This window comes from Taudactylus pleione, unplaced genomic scaffold, assembly GCF_031769625.1.
Source record: "Taudactylus pleione unplaced genomic scaffold, aTauple2 ptg000481l, whole genome shotgun sequence".
NCBI lineage: Eukaryota > Metazoa > Chordata > Amphibia > Anura > Myobatrachidae > Taudactylus > Taudactylus pleione.
The window spans coordinates 1104446-1126713 of record NW_028284883.1 but is presented as its reverse complement, the minus strand read 5'-3'; the positions used below and the strand labels follow the sequence as shown (position 1 = coordinate 1126713).

The following is a 22268-nucleotide window of genomic DNA, read 5'->3' as shown; positions in this document are numbered from 1 at the left end:
ACTCTTATATATTTGCTCTTGGTAAGTCCATTTTTTATCTTGTATTTGTGAACTAATTAGCGCATTTTTCACAGTTTGTATAGTGACTTGTATTTGCGAACTAATTAGCGCATTTTTACTACTTACTATTGTGACTTGTATTTGCGAACTAATTTGCGCATTTTTAAATGCTTATTAATCATTTTAAATTTTTTGTGGTTGCCCTTTCGCTTTTTTGGCTAACATTTCAACCCATTTTGATGTACTATGTGCAATGTCGTTTTGCTCTTTTGCCAAATGTGTGTTTCGCATATTTTAAGTTTTGTCTAGCAGAAAATTTAGAAACAAAAATGCACAGAGTGAAATTTGTCAAATTATTTTTGTGATTAATTTCAGTTTGGACGTATCATGACAATACCCCGGCATGTAAGCAGCAATGGATGGTATCATCAAGCTAAGTTGTTTGGAATTTTCTTTTGGGGTGGGTCCAAAGCCTTACATTACAATCTTGCCATTTCAGGTTGATCTAGGGCGGATTGTTCTGACCATGCTCCCGGAAGCCGACCAACCTCAATCTCGTCCCAGGCGTAGGCATCGTAGGCGTGCAAGGCCCCAGATATTTCGAACACGTGTCACCCTTTTTGGAATGCCCGATGATGAGGTTTTAAGACGCAACCGTCTTCCTCCCAAAATCATCATAGACACTCTCTCATTAATAGAGAGTGATCTTGAGCGGCAAATTGACAGTCCTACAGCAATACCACCACTTACGCAATTTATGGCGGTGTTACATTTCTGTGCCTCAGGATCGTTTCAAACAACGGTGGGAATAGAGGCGGGCATCTCACAATCCTCCTTTTCCCGGATCCTGAGGGCAGTGATGGAGGCACTTTTCAAGCACCTCCATCATTTTATTCAAATGCCTTTGGATATGGGTGCCCTTAGTGTGGCCAAGGCCAATTTTTACCAAATAGCTGGCTTCCCACACATCATAGGGGTTGTGGATGGTACTCACATACCACTTCAGCCTCCAGCACGGCTGGAGGCCATATTTCGAAACAGGAAACACTATCACTCCCTGAATGTAATGGTGGTATGTGATGCCTCCCTCCAGATCCTGTCCCTGAATGCGAAATTACCAGGAAGTGCACATGACTCCTTCGTCATCCGGCAATCAGGGATATGGCACAAATTAAACAACCTACAAGCTGGTGATGCGTGGCTTCTGGGTAAGTGGAGACCTTTAGTACATAACAATGTTAAGCTTGATACACAGTGATCCTGATGTTGTCTATTCTTTTTCACAGGAGACAGTGGATACCCTTGCATGCCCTGGCTGCTCACTCCTTATTTGGCTCCCACACCAGGTCCACAAAGTGAGTTTAATACCTCACTTACAGCCACCAGGCAAGTGGTGGAGCACTGTAACGGCCTTTTAAAAGGCCGATTCAGATGCCTCCACCGCTCTGGTGGCGAGCTCATGTATTTGCCGGATATGGTTTCAAAAATTGTGGTCCTGTGTGGGATCTTTCACAACATCACCATAAGGAGTGGTGTTCCAATGCAGCCAGAGGATGCCTTACCTGAGGATGGCCCCCCCGAGGTTGGTCGGAGGTCAGTATGTGGGGGGGCCATACGCGATGATGTGGTGGCCCGATATTTTAGGTAATTATTGATCAAACAACAGTGTGTATACCCAATGTGTTACGGTTTTTTAATGTTCATCTTTTTTTATATTAATTCTTGCACCATCTTCTGTTTGTTTGCATAATCTTTGGCACTCCCACGATGACTACTTCCTGCTACACTTCAAAAGCCTTTCTGTGGAAACTTCGGGAATATATTCTGACACCAATATTGCAACGCCATATTTTTGAAATCATGTGGGCATGGACCTTCGTCAACCAGTTCTTGATTTGTTGTGTGTTTGTTTAGTGTTTTTGGTATGTGGTGTTTTTCTGATTATCACTGTGTGTTTTGTTTGTGAGTGACCACTTTGTATTTTGATTTCTGTTGTGAATAAATATTTGGAGAGTGTAATTTGTTTCCTTTTTGGGCACGTTAGAAGCAAGTGTAAACAAAATCCCAAACGTTAATTTTACCTAAGGGGTAACCCAGTAATGAAGCAAGTGGAGCTAAAATGTAATATGTTTTCGGGGTACTAACCAACACAACAAGGAATTGTGTACAATCAGTTGCCTTCGTAAGATTGTCCTAAGCAGTTTGGCCACCAAATAGGAACCTGAAAAATGGTGTAAACTATCATGTTGACCACCACAAAAAAGGAAAATGACATTGGTACTGGCAGGTGTTTCTTGTGTCTGTTTGCATTCAAAATACAACACACAATCTGTAGTGAGTTTCTGGGGCAAACCTTGCTTGAAGAGTCTACTTATGTCAGTGTAAAGAATCTTGGATTTACTCCAAACGCATGAGACAGAGCTTGATTTTAAACAGATTTATTAAGAAACAATTTGTAAAAAAAAAAAAAAAAAACGAATTCATAAGGAGGACCAACAGATGGTCAAGGCCCTGCATTAGCCCGGTGACCTGCTCCCGCATACGGCCCACACAATTCACAATCTCTTCCCGACGCCTCTGTTCCTCTGTGGGTGACAAAAGTTTGGGGATTAATAAATCGATAATGAAGCAACATTGTAAAAAAACTAAAAACAAGCAAACAAAAACTTACAAGCTTGTGGGCCCAAAAAAAATTACATGGATAAATCCCAGCACCCCAAAATGTTGTATGCCAAAAATACAAGGGCCCTAAAAAATGGCACACAGGTGTGATATGTGTATGGTGACATCAGCAGGAACAGGTAAAGACAACCCCCAAAAATACCCTAAGGCGAAAAAAAGACAAAAAAAATGGGGACGACACATGATTACATACAAACAGTTTGTGGTGTCCAAAATAAACTTTAAAAACATACCGTTCTCCAAAACGAGAGAGCCAGAAGCCACTCCCTGGACCACCTCGGAGGTGGCTACATTCCCCAACCCGAGGGGCAAGGTGTTTTCGCGATCCTGGGAGGGGGTATTTGGAGGAGGGATGGATGGAGTAGAGGGGGAATTGGGCTGGAGGGGAAGTAGGCCTGAAATTTCGGCCACAGGGTCTGGGGAGGAGGGGGTAATAGAGGAATTGGGGGTTGGAGAGAGTGGCCGGGACCAGCATCTTGTGTGGCGATGCCGCCGTAGTGTTTGCTGTGCCCCTAAAAAATGACCAAAAAATTGTTGTTAGTTTCAACAGGAAACCAAAAAAAAAAAACACAATAGGACAGACATGAAAACATGCACATGCAGATATGACTACAATGACTCAATAGGGCAGACATGAAAACATGCACATGCAGATATGACTACAATGACTCAATAGGACAGACATGAAAACATGCACATGCAGATATGACTACAATGACTCAATAGGGCAGACATGAAAACATGCACATGCAGATATGACTACAATGACTCAATAGGACAGTCATGAAAACATGCACACGCAGTTAGGGCCCACAAGATAAACTAGAAAACCACAGTCCAGAACACTTACTTTCCTCAATCTGCATGCAAAAGCATGCCAGCAAGCGGGGCGTCCGCCGGTGCAGGTCCGACCACCTGCGCTCCAGCTGGCCAATATGTCGGCGTGAGCCCAAGGAGCGCAGGCGTCGACGTACCTCTGCATATGCGGAACGCTTGCGCCTATTGGAGATGGGTGGAGGCTGACTGGTGATCCTCCTGTCCATCACCTCCGTCAGCACCAGCAGTTCGCGCCTGGTGAATGCGGCGGATCTCATGATGGCAATGGTGTTTTCTTGACAAAATATTTTTAATAAAGCACCCCAAAAAAATTTGATTGGCTAATGTATTTGGGAAATTAACAGGACCAATTCTATTGGTTAGTGTATGAGTCATGTGTTCGACAGGGCCAGAAATCTCTTGAGAGTTATGATAGGCTTGATGCAGTGACATGCGTAAGCAAATTTAAATAAAGAAATGAACTACAGAAAAATTGTGGGGAGACAAACAAATAGAACAATTGTTTAATTGGGGCTAACATGTCTTTTGAACAATAAAAGCGAAGGTTTCAGCCGTACGTATTCTGCGAGCAAATACAAACACGGACAAGATTAAAGTTTATTGCATTGTGTTGAAAAAAAAAAAAAAATTAAGCTAATTGATACATTGATTGGCATGATACGATTGAGGGAGGTAGGCCGAAAAAACGAGCAGGTAATCCATTTCGGGGATGTACGCTCGCTATTTGGCACGCTCGTTAGTCAGAGGAGGGGTCACCTGAGTTTGGGGCGGATTTTTAGCTGCGTAGGAAAATACGAGCGAGTGCTTGAATTTAAATATTTTTTTACGTACGGCGAACGTGCGTACGCCCACTTGCAAGTGGGTCTGAATGAGGGCCTTTGTTTTTAACTATTGACGTTTGTTTACAAAACAGAGTTGGTTGCTTGGCAACCTCCTCCAGACATGCTGCAGTTGGGTCTCTAGTGTGGCGCTGACCGGTGACGTCATCATGCCTGCGTCTGCCCGGACACAGCGTGTGAAGCGGTGCCAATGCAGGTCAGTTGGACACAGGTGAGACACATCATTATTTAAATGTTGTTAATTGTAACTAGTCTTGTAGCTATATATGTGTTGTTTTGTGTGCATTGTATTTTTGTATGTCCCTGAAGACGGGGGTATAGCCCAGAAACGCTGTTGAAATAAAGGACTATTAATTACAGCCATAAGACTGTAGAGTGTCTCCTCATCTTTTTATATAATAATATATATATATATATATATATATATATGTATATATAGTGCTGTGTTTTTATCTTTTATATTTTTGAAATTTGAGTTGGAAACAACACGTCACTGGCAGCAGAATGTGGTGACTGTGGTAACATTTTTATTATTAGTTTTGTATTCTAAAACCACCATGGAGTGTGGTCTGTATTATTCACATGGAATGGTTATAAAGTCCTGGTGGCAGTTCATATCCTGATGCCGACAGCCCGAAGGGAGAAGATCCCGACAGGACAAGTGCCCTATGTCTCTACCCCCCTAACCATAACCCTCCCTTAGTGGTGCCTAACCCTAACTTCCACCCCTAGTGCCTAACCCTAACCTCCCCTGAGGGTGCCTAACCCTAACCCCCCTTACCGCACCCTAACCCAAAACCTTCCTGGGGGGGTGCCTAACCCCCCCCAGTGGGGCCTGACACTAACCTTCCCCCTAGGGGTGCCTAACCATAACCTCCTCATCTAAACCTAACGCTAACTCTGCTAACTTACCTAAACCTAACTCCCCCCCCTCCCCGCGGCAAACACTAAGGGTGCCCCAGCTTACATTCACTGGTCCTCCTGGATTCCGGCGTCGGGATTAAGATAGGCATCGGTGTTTCGACGCCTATCTTAAGTCCCTTGTTGGGATTCCAGCATTGGCATTGAGACCACTACATCCCACTTACACCTTTCTTTTGAAAAACATCTTTATTGTCGTCTCAGATGCTTGGTATATCCTATTTGTATACTGAAAATACAAAAGAAAGAGGCAGGGAGTGCACACAAGTTATGAACAACGATTCTCAATAGTTGTGTCTCCACTAATATATACACTGTGTTAATGAAAAAACTATTCAATCAAGCCAATGGTAATTGTATAAACATTGTTTAATTATAAATGCATAAAATAATTATGGGATAAAATCATAATCCCCTAATATCATAAAATTGGTCACACATATAAGCTTATATGAATTTTATATCTAAAATTTAAAAAGTAAAAGAGAAAAAATGGATATTAATAAACAGTTGAATGTCTCTCAATGGAGTAATTTGGAAACAAAAGTAAAAAGAGTCTTATTTGGCATAGCACAAATTAGCTATATACCCTTTGTTGAAAATCCAACGTATTGTGTCCAATAAAACTTTTATAAGTAACATATAGTTAGTAATTTGGGCTAAGAGCACCAATATGTAATTTTCCCTCCTCCTCAATTGGAATAGCCTGCTCCAGGGGTTTACAACCATCCAGTGTTGGTCTTTAATTTATTTATTTGGGAAGCAGGTATATAATGTATGTTTAGACTGCTGCAGCAACCAAAAACGGACTTTAGTATGTTTGGAACCTGCGGCCGTGTCTGCTCCTTAGCATGCCGTCTCCCCGTTTAACATACCTGCATAGTCCACACATGTGATGGGGACTGGTGAGGATATTTTCAAATGTAATCGGCGGCCGCCTCGATCTGTGTCCAGTAAGTAAGTTTCTCACCAGTGAATGGGTATGCTTCGCAGCGTATTTGGGGCAGCTTGTACTGAGCGGTATAGTAATTGCAGGCAACCGGGCTATTTTTCTCCGCTCTGCTGCCGCAATAATGACCGTGATCCAGCTAGTGAGGTCGAGAAACGGGTCAGGAGCTGAGGAGCTTTTTGTTTTATTCCCCTGGATCATGGTCATTATTGCGGCAGCAGAGCGGAGAAAATTAGCCCGGTTGCCGGCAATTACTATACTGCTCAGTACAAGCTGCCCCAAATACGCTGCGAAGCATACCCATTCACTGGTGAGAAACTTACCTACTGGACACAGATCGAGGCGGCCGCCGATTACATCTGAAAATATCCTCACCAGTCCCCATCACATGTGTGGACTATGCAGGTATGTTAAACGGGGAGACGGCATGCTAAGGAGCAGACACGGCCGCAGGTTCCAAACATACTAAAGTCCGTTTTTGGTTGCTGCAGCAGTCTAAAAATACATTATATTCCTGCTTCCCAAATAAATAAATTAAAGACCAACACTGGACGATTGCAAACCCCTGGAGCAGGCTATTCCGATTGAGGAGGAGGGAAAATTACATATTGGTGCTCTTAGCCCAAATTACTAACTATATGTTACTTATAAAAGTTTTATTGGACACAATACATTCGATTTTCAACAAAGGGTATATAGCTAATTTGTGCTATGCAAAATAAGACTCTTTTTACTTTTGTTTCCGAATTACTCCATTGAGACATTCAACTGTTTATTAATATCCATTTTTTCTCTTTTACTTTTTTAATTTTAGATATAAAATTCATATAAGCTTATATGTGTGACCGATTTTTTGATATTAGGGGATTATGATTTTATCCCATAATTATTTTATGCATTTATAATTAAACAATGTTTATACAATTACCATTGGCTTGATTGAATTGTTTTTTCATTACCACAGTCTATATATTAGTGGAGACACGACTATTGAGAATCGTTGTTCATAACTTGTGTGCGCTCCCTGCCTCTTTCTTTTGTTTTTCCATATACCCATTAGAGGGGCAGACTACCCCTCACAAGGGAGCAGCATCAAGCTATGAATATATAAATCGAGTGTTTGGCGCCCATTTGTATATCTTTTTTTCCTATTTGTATACTGTATCTTGACTAAAACATGAGTAAACTGCTCTAAATGGCTATTTTGGTAAATACATCATGTGTATAAGGGAGAGATGTATCAAACTTCGAAAAAGAATAAGTGCAGAAGTTGCAAATACATAGCACGCAACTGACTTCTATAACTATCATTTATCAAGTACATTCTATAAAATGATAGCTAGCAGCTGATTGGTTGCCATGGCAACTTCATCACCTGTCCTCTTTAGAAGGTTTGAGACATCACCCACTATACCTACTGAGGGTTATGACTGAACATCATTCTATCTTTGTAGCTGTACAAGGAGCTAGTACTGTACTATCAATTCAATGATGACAATTGGCTAATCTAGTATATTACACAACCATGTCAAGATATGCTAAGAGTGTATTTTAAAGGGGCAAGATTTGGGCAAATGACTTTGAGCTTCATGCATCTCGAGATAAAACTTTGAATACACACGTAGCTGCAATATTTTTTTTAATTTATTACCAGTTATTTATATAGGCGCACACATATTATGCAGCGCTTTACAGAGAATATTTGGCCATTCACATCAGTCCCGGCACCAGTGGAGCTTACAATCTATATTCTCTATCACATGCGCACACACATACACACTAGAGTTAATTTGTGCTGGGAGCCAATTAACCTACCAGTATCTTTTTGGAGTGTGGGAGGAAACCCACGCAAGCACAGGGAGAATATATAAACTCCCCACAGGTAGGACCGTGGTGGGAATCGAACCCATGACCTCAGTACTGTGAGGCAGTAATACTAACCGTTACACTGTCTGTGCTGCCCATTATGTGGGCATTTGTGAGACAAAATGCATCCACCTCACAACAAAGCTTATATTGTGCTAAAGCCTCATGCCTGTTAGAGCTCCATTCTTTATGTTAATTATAGGGGGCCAGGTAGCCCCCTGATAATTAAGCATGATAATTAAGTAGCCAGCATGCTGTGAGTAGAGTGGTTTATACATATTCACCAGAGCGATTCAACATTGTTCTGGTGCAGAGACAGCTTATCCAAAATCAGCTGTCCCCGTGATCCCCTTCACTGAACCTTAGCACTGCCAAGTCTCACTCGGCTAGTGCCAGTGCACCTGCATGAACAAAGCCCTGGCATCCGGCGGAAGAGCCAGACAGGGGCAGATGGATTAGAAAAGATGTCTCTTCGTAACTCGAGACCCATTCCTATAGGGAAGGAGCGGTGGTGCGGGAGCAAATGCCTTTTGAAGATGAGGAATGCTCCACAGTCAAACTCCAAAAATATTATAACATAATGAGCTTGATGAATTTATTTCCCCATACTAGTGTATGGGAACAGCGGGACAGATCGGGGCTGAAAGATAAGCAGGAGATATAAGTGATATCCCCTGCATTACCTTTATAATGAATACAAATTAAGTGATGATGAATGGATGCCTTAGAGAGAATATATGGTTTATGTTTAACACAGTCTCTATAGAGTTCAAGCTTGTTAATCATTACCTAACATTTTTCTGGCTCTGAGTGATAGAAGGGAAAGCTGATATCTCCCTGCATCTGAACATCTTCATCCTAACTATATCAAAGTCTTGTAGTCTCAGTGGATTATGGATAGTTCATAATAGTGGTGTTTCCCAATGTACACACTGTCTACAAATGAATCCAGAGTTATGACAAAGCTATTTTGTTTGTGCGGTTGAAAATTTGAAGTCAGTAAAATGCCAAAGTTTAAATACATGGATAACGTTGGGGGTAACCTGGGATGATACATGTCCTGCAATTGTTACCTTGCTGGTAAAGAGTCTGGAGAAGTTGGGTGTTCATAATATATCAGTGGCATCCCTAGGAAGATGCGGAACACGGGGATGACATGAAAATATTAGTGGTCCTCTACAATTTTGGTGTCACCCCAATGGATGGTGTTACCGAGCATTGAATAATGGTGATGGATGACTTGTGCATGCGAGCATCTTCCACTATGCCAGGAGAGTGGCAGGGGGCTGCGGAGCAACTTCTGGAGTGCTTGGAAATCCCCCAGCATGATGAGAATGGGTGCGTGGCTCATGATCACGCTCCCTAAATATCATGCCTTGGGGGTGTTGCTTCATTGGCACGAGGCCACACTCCTTTCATGAGTGCACTTTCCTTCATCACACATGGAGGACCATAGTGATTATAGCGCACTGGGTGTCACCAACCCCAGTGAGGCCACTGTATATATACAGATATGTCCTCTGGCATCTTTGCTGCTTGTGCGGCAAATCAAGGTATGCGTGGTGTGAGTTGTGCACATGTGAATGGTATCTGCACATGCACCGGCGACACCATAGGATTGCATGGTGTGAACATAGCATGCAGCATGGTGTACTGTGGTGCACGCGGCCATGGCTAATCTCATGGCGCGATACGTGCGCACATTTGTAGAGCAAGCAGAAAATTGAAAGAGGACACATCTTTATCATATGGCGTTACAGAAGGAACAGTCATCTGGCATCTGGCATCTATTAACCGAATACTACCTTCTCCATTTTGATCAGGAAACAGTCTATAAAATCCCTGGGGTTATCCCTGTCCAAAGTCTTCATATTGAGCTCCACTCTTTGCTTGATGAACTCTGATACAAATGTATAATTCTTCATCAGTTGTTTAAGAGGTCCTGGTATGTACTTCATGAAATCTGGGTAGATGTTGTACAACTAAGGGAGACAAAACAACATACAGTGTAACACATAACTGTTCATACTGTATACATGTGAGCATCATCCATCTTGTTACCTTATAGTATAAGCCATAGTAGTCAGAGTGTACAGCATTTAATAATTTGGCTAATTAATTAATTTATTTATTTATTTAGTTTTTTATATAGCACAGCATATTCCATTGCACTTTACAATTGGAAACATCAATAGAGCAAAACTGGGTAATAACAGACAGATATATAGGTAGGAAGGCCCTGCTCGCAAGCTAATTAATCAATTAATCTGACATTATTTTTGTATTGTTAAATGTTTAAATTTTGTTTTTACATTGAAGAATTCCTTACCAGCCCCCAAGGACTACTAATGATACAGAAGTTGTCCGAGACGCACTGTATAAGCTTTTGGAATTCTTCATCTTGGTAATCAAACCATTTCCCAAACAGGACAGAGCATATGACATTAGACACTGAGCGGTAAAAATGTTGTCTGGCATGTATCGGGGAACCTAAGACATGAACAGCAGGTAGGACAAAATAAAGATATTAACTGGAAGAAGTACTAATGGACGTAGGAATTATTTATGCACTTTAGTTTATTAATATGTGTGATAAGCCTGATTTGCTATTCACCTATCACAGCAATAAATCAATAAATATTACATGGGCAGATGAGTGATAATGGTCCTGAGTGGTAAGGGTTAGCCGCCACATTTCCCATAGAAATGTATTGGCTGACTATTCATTGGCTGAGAGAGGCGAGCCCCTGGCTCTCTCAGCCAATAAACAATTTCCCCATAGACTTGGTGGGAACTGAAAGGTTATTCATGTTTGTTCCCAACATTAAAGTCTCCTCCAGCACTTTTCTCTTCCACTTTAAACAAACACACATTACCCCGATCCTCAAAAAACAGTTTCTTGGGGTTGAGTATGAAATTTCCAGCGTCTTAATAGCTGCTTGGTGAAATATTGACAGTGGAAGTCCAACAGAAGCAGAATCCTGATGACAAAGGTCAGTCACCTAACCCTACCCTACCCCCTAACCCTAACCATCCCTTGGGGGTGCCTAACCCAAAAACTCATGGAGTGATGCCTAAGCCTAAGTCCCCCGGGTTACCTAAACCTAACCCCCCTCCCTGCACCCTAATCCTAACCCTCCTGGGTGGGTGCCTGACCCTAACCTTCCCCAGTGGCACCTAACCTTAACCCCCCTTTTCCCTAGCCTAACCCTAACCCTCTCCAGGGGTGTCTAACCCTAAGTCCCCCCGGGGGTGCCTAAACCTAACCCACCCCCACCACGCAGCTTAGTGTTAAGGATGCCCGGACTTATCTCATTCGGTCCGGCGTCCTTCGGTATTCAGGCGTCGGGATTAAGATAGGCATCAGTATTTTGACTCCTATCTTAAGTTCCATGTTGGGCTTCCACAGTCGTGATATAGACCAGTGGCATTTAGTCCACCAGTCTATTGACTTCATCCCCTTTCTTGACCCTACCTCTATTTCCAGCTACTGCCCCATTTCTCCCCTTTCCTACTTGAGCGACTCTTGTACAATACTATATGCCATTTTCTCTCTGCTCTCTCCATAAATGACTGTTTACTGATGGAGAGGAATTCTAGGACTGTCTGAAAGTAACAGCTTCCATTTACACTTCTTATTATTCCCAAAAAGTAACTTAGTACAGCCACTGTTAATGCACCGATTGCCACTGGCCAGCCACCTCAGTTGACATATCCCAGACATTTTTAGCCCATTGAGTGCATCTGTCCATGTGTAACTAACTGTGAAATGGATGGCTATAAAAGCACAGAGTTGTATTATGTAACTTCTGTACAGCTGTAGTGTGAAGCACCCCTATAAAACATAATTCATATATACAACTTGCACATGAATAGTGAACATTTTTATCACACATTATTAGTATACAAGGCCAATAAAATCCCCCTTGTTATAGATTTTGTGCCCATGTATATTACCATTTGTTTTTGATAAAACCCCCATTCTATAGGGGCAAAACATGTCAGTTGACCCCCCTGGTTGTTAGCACTTCCAAGTGTGACAAGCCTTCCTGAGGGAATACAATTTACCAAGCGGAAACACCCATGCAAGCACTCTAATCAACCTGCTGGATCTTAACTAGGCTCCGGTCTATACATTACGGCATGCCCAGCTGGTGAGCACTGGAGATGGAGGAATTGCCAGTGCATCAATCCAGCTCCAGCGGCTGCCCCAGGAGACATGAGAAGCTAGATCTACCACTTGCTGTACTAGTGTATAGATAAACAGATAAACCGCAGGTACTTTAGATACATTTCCTTGTGACATTTCACCTTGTCAATTTATAACTAGTCCAATAGGACATCATTGTGGAACTTATAAACTGGACCAAGTATCTTAATTATAGAAATATTTATTTTCAACGTAATATTGCAACAAAAGTGACGTGTGCACACACAAGAGACCTTTTATGATTATTATAATCATCTTTTAATGTTTGCATCATTCTTTATTCTTTCTATTGTGTATTGATTGTATATTTACATACATCATGCAAGATTTATAATTGTGAGTAAATAAAATAATTTGCTTTATAATTAACAGAGCCGTGATTGCTATATACATTTTCTACCATTTCACAATTGAAAGATTTCTTATTAGCGCTGTCCTTTGAATATATTTTACCATTTGTTTTTCGCAGCATATCAATGAGATACCTGGCTTCCTCCTTTATCCGCTCCTCTATGCTACGTTTCCCCATCCCGAAATTACTCAGTGTTAACACAGTAAAATTTCTCAGCTCCTTCCATTTCTCACCATTGCTGAAAGCTATACCTGCATTATAAAAAAAAGGGAATTATACTGTACTGTATATGGTGTCATTTGCTCTACATAATAAAGCAACAACATGTCATAAGTTTGAGAGAGAGGGCGAGAGAGAGAGAGAGAGAGAGAGAGAGAGAGAGAGATGGCAAACACAAGTCCATAAGGAAGTTAAGGATCATGTTAAAGTACTAAGGGGTTGATGTATCAGGCAAGCGTGGAGAATTGAACCAGTGAAGTTGCCCATAGCAACCAATCAACTTTGAAGTAGGGATGTGCAGGCTCGGTTCTACTCGGTTCCGTTTGGTTCTTTTTACCGAATCTTATTGGCTATCAAAAACTCGTGACAGCTGAAACCCAATAAGATCCGGTAAAAAGAACCGAACGGAACCGAGTAGAACCGAGCCTGCACATCCCTACTTTGAAGTAACATTTATTAAGTACAGTCTACAAAAAAATAAGCAGGAGCTGATTGGTTGATATGGGCAACATCTCTACTGGTCCAACTCTCCACTCTTTTCACTGCTTGATACATAGACCCCTAAGATGGCTTCTGTACTTCTAATGTTGGACACAGTCTAAAATTGTATTTCAGGGCACACAGAAAAAGTCCAATATATATGATGAAACATGTTGATTAAAAAAATCCTTCGTTATTCTAGCACTCATTTTCTCCATGAGCACTTTTATTTAAACACACCCTACAGTGCATACATATACCAGTTTCATATTTATCATTTTAAGAACAGACTAGTAACCCTTCCAAATGATCAGCTCCTCAGGTACATAAGCTCTATGTGTCGCATCAATTTTATCATTTCATTAGATATAGACCAACCCAGACACCAGATAGTCTACTCTTCCTTCTTATTGACTTCTTATTGCCTTCATTCATTCTACTTAACTACGTGACACAGACTGACTTTTTTGGATGAACCACATTTCTTCTCACCTTTGAAATGCCAAATACACAGGATATATATATATATATATATATATATATATAGTATGTGCAATCCTAATTTCTATTGGTCTATACCAGGGGTTTCCAACCACGGTCCTCAAGGCACACTAACAGTCCAGGTTTTAAGGATAGCCATACTTGAGCACAGGCAGCTTGATTAGTACCTCAGATATTTTGATTAAACCATCTGTGCTTTAGCATGGATATCACCAAAACCAGGACTATTAGTGTGCCTTGAGGACCGAGGTTGGGAATCACTGGTCTATACTTTTGAGGAGAAATAATCTCTCACTATAGTAAAAAAAAATTACATGTCATTGAAGAATTCCATGACCAAATCACTAGGCTGAAAGCCGCTATTTATTAAACACTGTTAGTAAGCATATTTTATTCTCAGAAAATCCTCCTATTATCCATTGTTTTATAAACAGCATGTTCATTCAACTACTGGTGTCATCTTTGTTTAATCAGTTTTCAAAAACACCAAAATCTTGTAACACAATTGTTTAAACTGAATGTCAGTCATTAAAAATGTTAAACAACCAGTTAACTAAAAATTACAGTAACTACATTGACAACTAATAGTAATACTTTCTGCATCTATGTATATTTATAAACATCTGCCTTCAAAACACAAAAGATAGTTGTTGGCTGGACTTTGGGAAGTTTAATTAACTAGAAAAGCTCCACCAAGAGCATGACATGAGCCTGAGAAGCCACAAAAATAGCAACAATGTTTTTACTGTTGGAAGGAGTGTGCTCTTTTGCTGCCTCCATCCAGCACTATCCAGCTAAGAGAGAGAAAGCGATCATTAAAGCCACGAATCCACTTGCTGACAACGAAGGCCTGCACGTTAACGATATTGTTATCGTTCAGTCGTTCAGTGCTCACACTGAATGATATGTCATTCAGTGCAGGCACCCTCCCTCATCCCCGAACATGCACAACCTGACGATCTCATCAGGTAGACCATCATGTTCGAGCGATGGAGCGCTGCAGTCAACGACCAGTCGGAGCGCACATTGCTGGTCTTTGCCGGAATATCTTCTGCACGATTAATGAATGACTGAACGATAATGAAGTAGTTTTTGTTCAATCGTCCATTTATATCGGCAAGGGGATACGCAGCTTCAGACCTAAGAGAGGTCTGATTTCTGACATGTGCTAATGCCCATGCACAGAGTCTCCCCAGCGTCCATGAGGACAGGTCGTACCAGGAGACTCTCTCCACCAAAAAGCCCTACAGTGCCCTGCTGTATGCCCGCAAGTATACTATACCACCACCGTAGTACACTAGATCACCAGTGCTGCTATCCGCCGGTGTCAGTAACACGATCACATCTGGTGCACTATAATGCCCTGCAATACCCTGAGCTCCAGACTGCCACAAACAGTGTAATACATCTACCGCTGTTACACCTGTGCAATTTCCTGTGTCAATGCTACCTGTTATATAATAATAGAACTGGTTCAGCAATATTGTACCACGTGTGGACTAACCGCCACCTGCACCAACTACTGCATTATACATCTAATCAACATCACACACGCTCTGGCCAGTTACATTATACTCTGGTGAATCTATTCATCTGGAGAACTACTGCTCCCAGCAAATTCTGCATGCACATTATTGTGACCTGCTGTCACCACCATCTCTGCTAACAATTACAATCGTTAAAAAATAGAATGATAGGGCAACCTTTGAATTAAATGCCATGTTATACTGACCAATTCAAATTATGTTGCAATTTAAGAAAAAATAAAACAAATAACTTAGAGACACATCAATATAAAACTAAGGATTAATGTGCAGCTCATATTCCAATCTGATTATATGTCTTATTTATTTACTCAGGCAAATCATTACTTATATACAGATGGTTGTAATTGGTCTGATATTGTTCATCATCTTACAGTATTTATCAGGAAGGGCCATGAAAGACATAGAGAGACACATGGATAAGACGGAAGTGTACGCCACATTCCATACATGTACAGTATAACTGCGTCATGTACTTACCATCTCCCTTTGTAAAGTCATAGAATGAAGGGTAATAAGCCCGACCACTGAACTCTTCTGCCTTGTCAATCAGAGTCTCCTTTATAGCTTTATAACCGCACAGCACAACACAAGGACGGTTCCCTTGATATAAAGTATAGATGTCTCCATAGGTTTCATGTAGCTAGGAGCACAAAATAAATTGCTATCTGTAACATGGTGTGGTTACATTGAGACACTGTTTTTGTCTTTATTCATTTTTGTGAGAATATATATATATATATATATATTAGCTAGAAACAAAAGCATATTGTGTGATATAGAACACAATAAGCCAGATACAGTATATATACATATATATATATATATATATATATATATATATATATATATATATATATACAGTCAGGTCCACAAATATTGGGACATTGACAGAATTTTCATATTTTGGCCTCTATTCACCACCACAATGGCTTTGAAATGAAACAAACAAGATGTGATTTAACTGCAGACTTTCAGATTTAATTTGAGGGTAATTACATCCAAATCAGGTGAACGGTGTAGGAATTACAACGGTTTCTATATGTGCCTCCCACTTTTTAAGGGGCCAAAAGTAATGGGAAAAACTAAATGGGACAAACTAAACAATCCTAAATCTAACTTTCACTTTTTAATACTTTGTTGCAAATCCTTTGCAGGCAATTACAGCCTGAAGTCTGGAACGCATAGACATCACCAGATGCTGGGTTTCATCCCTGATGCTCTGCCAGGCCTCTACTGCAAATGTCTTTAGTTCCTGCTTGTTCTTGGGGCATTTTCCCTTCAGTTTTGTCTTCATCAAGTGAAATGCATGCTCAATTGGATTCAGGTCAGGGGAATGACTTGGCCATTGCATAACATTCCACTTTTTAGCCTTAAAAAACTCTTTGGTTGCTTTTGCAGTATGCTTCGGGTCATTGTTCATCTGCACTGTGAAGCGCCGTCCAATGAGTTCTGAAGCATTTGACTGAATATGAGCATATAATATTGCGCGAAACACTACAGAATTAATTCTGTTGCTTTTGTCAGCAGTCACATCATCAATAAATACAAGGGAACCAGTTCCATTGGCAGCCATACATGCCCATGCCATGACACTACCACCACCATGCTTCACTGATGAGGTGGTATGTTTTGGATCATGAGCAGTTCCTTTCCTTCTCTTCTCTTCCCATCACTCTGGTACAAGTTGATCTTTGTCTCATCTGTCCATAGGATGTTGTTCCAGAACTGTAATGGCTTTTTTAGATGTTGTTTGGCAAAGTCTAATCTGGTCTTCCTGTTTTTGTGGCTCACCAATGGTTTGCATCTTGTGGTGAACCCTCTATATTCACTCTTGTGAAGTCTTCTCTTGATTGTTGACTTTGACACATATACACCTACCTCATGGAGAGTGTTCTTGATTTGGCCAACTGTTGTGAAGGGGTTTTTCTTCACCAGGGAAATAATTATTTTGTCATCCACCACAGTTGTTTTCGGTTGTCTTCCGGGTCTTTTGGTGTTGCTGAGCTCTCCGGTGCATTATTTCTTTTTAAGAATGTTCCAAACAGTTGATTTGGCCACACCTAATGTTTTTGCTATCTCTCTGATGGGTTTGTTTTGATTTTTCAGCCTAATGATGGCTTGCTTCACTGATAGTGACAGCTCTTTGGATCTCATATTGAGAGTTGACAGCAACTGATTCCAAATGCAAATGTCACACCTAGAATCAACTCCAGACCTTTTACCTGCTTAATAGATAATGAAATAACGAGGGAATAGCCCACACCTGTCCATGAAATAGCTTTTGAGTTGATAGACCCATTACTTTTGGCCCCTTAAAAAGTGGGAGGCACATATTGAAACCGTTGTAATTCCTACACCGTTCACCCGATTTGGATGTAATTACCCTCAAATAAAATCTGAAAGTCTGTAGTTAAAGCACATCTTGTATGTTTCATTTCAAAACCATTGTGGTGGTGAATAGAGGCCAAAATCTGAAAATTCTGTCAATGTCCCAAAATTTATGGACCTAACTGTATATATATATATATATATATAAAAAATATATATATATATATATAATTAGCCTATTGCTTCAGCTAGGCATATGATTTATCTTCAATGCACACTAGGAGGCCCCACATGTCTATATTAAAGACAGTGTGGAAATGCTCCAATGAGTTTCTTTTTAATTACAAATTACTGTATATGTGTTATATTTTATTACATTTTGCTGTTATATACGTATTGTTATAATCATTTTAGATACTCAGTCCACCCTATGACTACATATTCCCTAGATATTCTGAAGGTATAAACGGCAGGGGGTAAATAAGCTGGGCTGAGAAGCTCACAGCACCTTCCTCCCCTTTCCGCTATGATTTTTCTTTATTTTTTTCTTAAGCGGGCCCGTCTATGCATCCCGCGATTAGGTCACGCCCTCTTCATCCCAGCCTGGCTCTTGGCGGCCCTGGTTTTGGGTCTATACAAACTAAAGTGCACATGTTTTTGTGTGTTGCAGGTGTTCTACATTGGCACAGAACAGAAAAGGGATCATGTTGGGCTGGTCCAGGATTTTGATGGTTATTGGATTGCTAGCTCTTCATGGAACTTGTTACATTGGTACCTCTCAAAAGCAGACATTGGACTTATCCCTGCCCAACTGACATAGGAGTGAAGGTTGTATCCCAGTGAAAAGGAATGCACTCTGAAGAGTTTGTGACTATAGTCCCTTTAGTGTAAGGTTGTGTAGTAGCATCTCTATGTATTGTACCACCTCACTTTCGTTTTGTGTATATTATTATTATTATTATTAGTTTGTGTTTTATATCTTTTTTATAAAAAAGGAATTATATTTTGTACATTAAATATGTGATTCTGAACTCATAGAGGTACCATATGCTCTCAGCAAGCACGTGCAGCTGCCTTCGGGATTGTTTTTTTTACTAACTAAAATGTCTCACCTCCATTAGCGAATGCACAATATTGTTGAAGTTAATCTTGTATATGGTTCCAATGATAGGAAGAGGAGTTGGTCCAGGTGGAAATTTGGATTTTTCCAACATCATCCTCCAGTATTGAGCTAAAAGGAAGGTTACGAGGATCACCAGGAGAACTGCACAGAGTGAGTAGAAATCCATTCTGCCAACAAAGATCAGACAATCATTCTCATCTTAGTGAAACCATTAGAAATTAGAAGATGTTGAGAGGAGTGGCATAATAAGCAAGCCTTGGGTAATGTACTCATAAAGCTGAGGAAAATAAAGGATTTTTTAAGTATGGATTTCCAATGCTTAATTATGGAGGTGGTGTGGCTATCCAATGTACTGGGCATGTCTAGCTCCTAAGTACATATCAATAACCTCCAGGCAAATTTGTCATTATTGCAGCAATAGCTCATTGTCATCCTCATTGCACTTTCATTCTTATTGCTTCTTCTACTATTTGCCACGTGGTAGCACAGCACCAGACAGCCGCCGCCATGGGGGACAAGATGGACATGTCCCTTGATGATATTATTAAGACAAAATCCTTTTGTTTTTTACATATTTTATTTATGTCAAGCCAATAAATTTCAAGGCAGCTCACCTTAAGTAATAATAATAATAATAATATAGATTTGTGTTCATCTCATAACTGCTCCCTCTCCTTTATGTTTGTCATGCACACTGATCCCTCTTCTACCTGACTGTCATTCACATTACACAACTCCTGTTTCATTACCAACTTCCTTACACCATAGTCTGTGTCATTGCCATCCTCATTGCCCTCTCTCCTGTCTCAGTGTCATTCCCGTTGACCTTCTAGTGGGCGTGACGTATCATGCATCGCATATTGCATGTGATACATCCACTTATCGCGATCAAAAACACAAAGGACAGCTGTCATTTGTGTTGTGGTTATGAGGACTTCCTGGTATACGAACCGGGAGTTCTACTGCATGTGCACAACGTTGGCCTGGGCATGTGCAAACTGCTTGGTGTCAGCGATCCTCTTAGGCGAACTCTGCTTTAAGAAGTCCATAGACTTATATAGGCAACACCATTTATAAATGACACTGCCTATCGGAAACAAGTTCACTTTCCAGAGCTTGATGCATAATGACACATTGCAACCCCATAGCATCCGAGAAATAGCAGATATCTCTTATATTCACTACGGACCACTTTTATACATATGGGGTTTGCAGCAAACCTCCGAAAACTGCATTTTTTAGAGGTTTGATCGCATTTTTGAGGATGATATATCCCAACCACTGTCTTATTGCTCTCCTCATTGCTCAATACCTGTCTAATAGCAATTTACATTGCCCCCTCTACTGTATGAAAACAATATAACATATACGTAATGTTAATATACTGAAAAATAGTATACACCGAAATATATTCCTTAAAAAATGCATAAACAACGAAAACTTTACCTCTGTTTCAATCTCCCCTATCTATCATCTACTATACTCCTAAACTTCCTTTCTCACCATCACACTCATTTAATCATTAAAAACTTTTCTACACTCTCTTACAAATTTTAGTCCTTACTCCACTCCCCACCTAATTCTTTTAACTTTAATTGTCTCACTCATTCACACATAATTATCCAAATCACTGCCCCTGTCACCTTACTTAACACTATCACACCACACTCCTGCATCACTTCACAAACTCTCTTTTACAGTACATCAATTGAAGTTACAATATTCTATGTTTATGTACATCGCTTAGTACTGTAGCTAACACCGTCCGACTTCACTTCTTCCTTACCAAACACCCATGGATCCCAACACTCCAGACATTAATATCCAGACATTACACACATAAAATTGTGAGATATACAGTATATCACCAACCAATCAGCTTCTAACTTACATTTTGCAGGCTGTGTTTAAGAAATGCTAGTTTGGAGTTGATTGGTTGGTGATGTATATTTCACAATTTTATCTCACATCAAGTTTTGATACATATGCCCCTATGTATGGCTAAGTACCATTACAAAATAATCCATTTCAACATAGATAATGCTAACCTTATGGTGGAAAAGCACAAGTTTTGAGAAAATATCATGTCACTTACCTTAAAACACTGAGTTGGAAGCTAAAGATTTCAGTTTGCAGTTCTCTCTGGGAAGCTTACATAGTTGTTGAGGCTTGTAGACACATTAATGTGCCGGAGGACAGGGATAAGTTGCTTATGCTGCAAACTACAATGCCAAGTATTTCACAATCTAAGAAAGATGGTCCTGGCTCCAACGTCAGCATATTATTTCATATATTAACAGTTTGTGTAAGACTTTTCATTAGTCTGAACCTTCCTACAACTCCCAGGCCACCACATGAACATACAGCTTACAATTTACTGTAATTAACCCCTGATTACTTTATTTAGAAAGGATTAATTGTTAAAAAGTTATGAAAGATACCATTAGCCTATATGTATAGCTACTAACTCCACAATACTTTTATTGTTGAGGTCATAAATGACAAACGAAATACATTATACAACATATTAAAAATAAAGGAATCTGATGTGGAGTTGGTGTTAAAATGTACATTTTTGACAAGCAATGTAGGAACCTGTGCTGATTAAAAACACCTAAGGGCAGATGGGTGAGGTACAAATACTGAGCAGAAGGAGTCTCAGCCTTCATGTGTACAATATCTACACAAATATAGTGGAAAGAAGGAAGGGGATTGATCTGCATGCCTACATTTTAGACCTAATAAGAGGAGCTGCCATGCTGAGATTTGTAGCACAATGCAGAGGACAAAGAATACAGGTGTACACTCTAAAAGTACTAACAACAATGATAGTCAAAATAATGCTTATCAATTCTACAATTTACATTGAGTATTAGTGAGGTTGTTAGTACATATTTGGCCAAAAATGTTTGCCAATCCACCCACCATGTCAAGGTGAACTCCATGAGATGGGTCACTAATACTAAAGCTGCGTACACAAACAACGATTTAGTAAATGAAAGATTTTAGTAACCGATTTTCGTAAATTTTTTCAAGGGAAAAATGAACGAAAATAGTTTACTAAAATCGTTCATTTACTAAATGTAATGAACGATTTTTTTGAACTACAAACGATTTTTGAATATTCCCTTACTGAAAATTGTTGAGTTGGTTAGTCTGACTGAACTACAAACTACAAACGTGAACACGCATGAACGATAATCGTTCATCATTTTAACTCAGAAAGTGAATGATTTTTTCAACGATTGAATGATAAATGATATCGTTATCGATAATCATTCAAAAAATCATTGTGTGCGTATGCTCCTTAACACATTATGTCAATTTATCCAGGATTTACCTATAATAGAGCCAATTCTAATATGTAGACAGCAATGTAGGAACCTGTACTGATTAAAATCACCTATTTGTATT

General features: G+C 40.1%; 1 pseudogene across 1 annotated transcript in view; it reads right to left on the bottom strand.

Moving 5' to 3' along the window:
- The window catches only part of LOC148502828 (cytochrome P450 2F2-like), a 31685-nt pseudogene extending 10719 nt beyond the window's left edge, over positions 1–20966 (bottom strand). The window contains exons 1-6 of the transcript XR_015869961.1: positions 20950–20966; positions 18844–19021; positions 15881–16043; positions 12758–12907; positions 10424–10584; positions 9900–10076 (exon numbers count right to left, since the gene is read on the bottom strand). The product of XR_015869961.1 is annotated as a cytochrome P450 2F2-like (transcript). The remainder of the gene's footprint in view (positions 1–9899; positions 10077–10423; positions 10585–12757; positions 12908–15880; positions 16044–18843; positions 19022–20949) is intronic.
- Positions 20967–22268: the final 1302 nt, after the last annotated feature.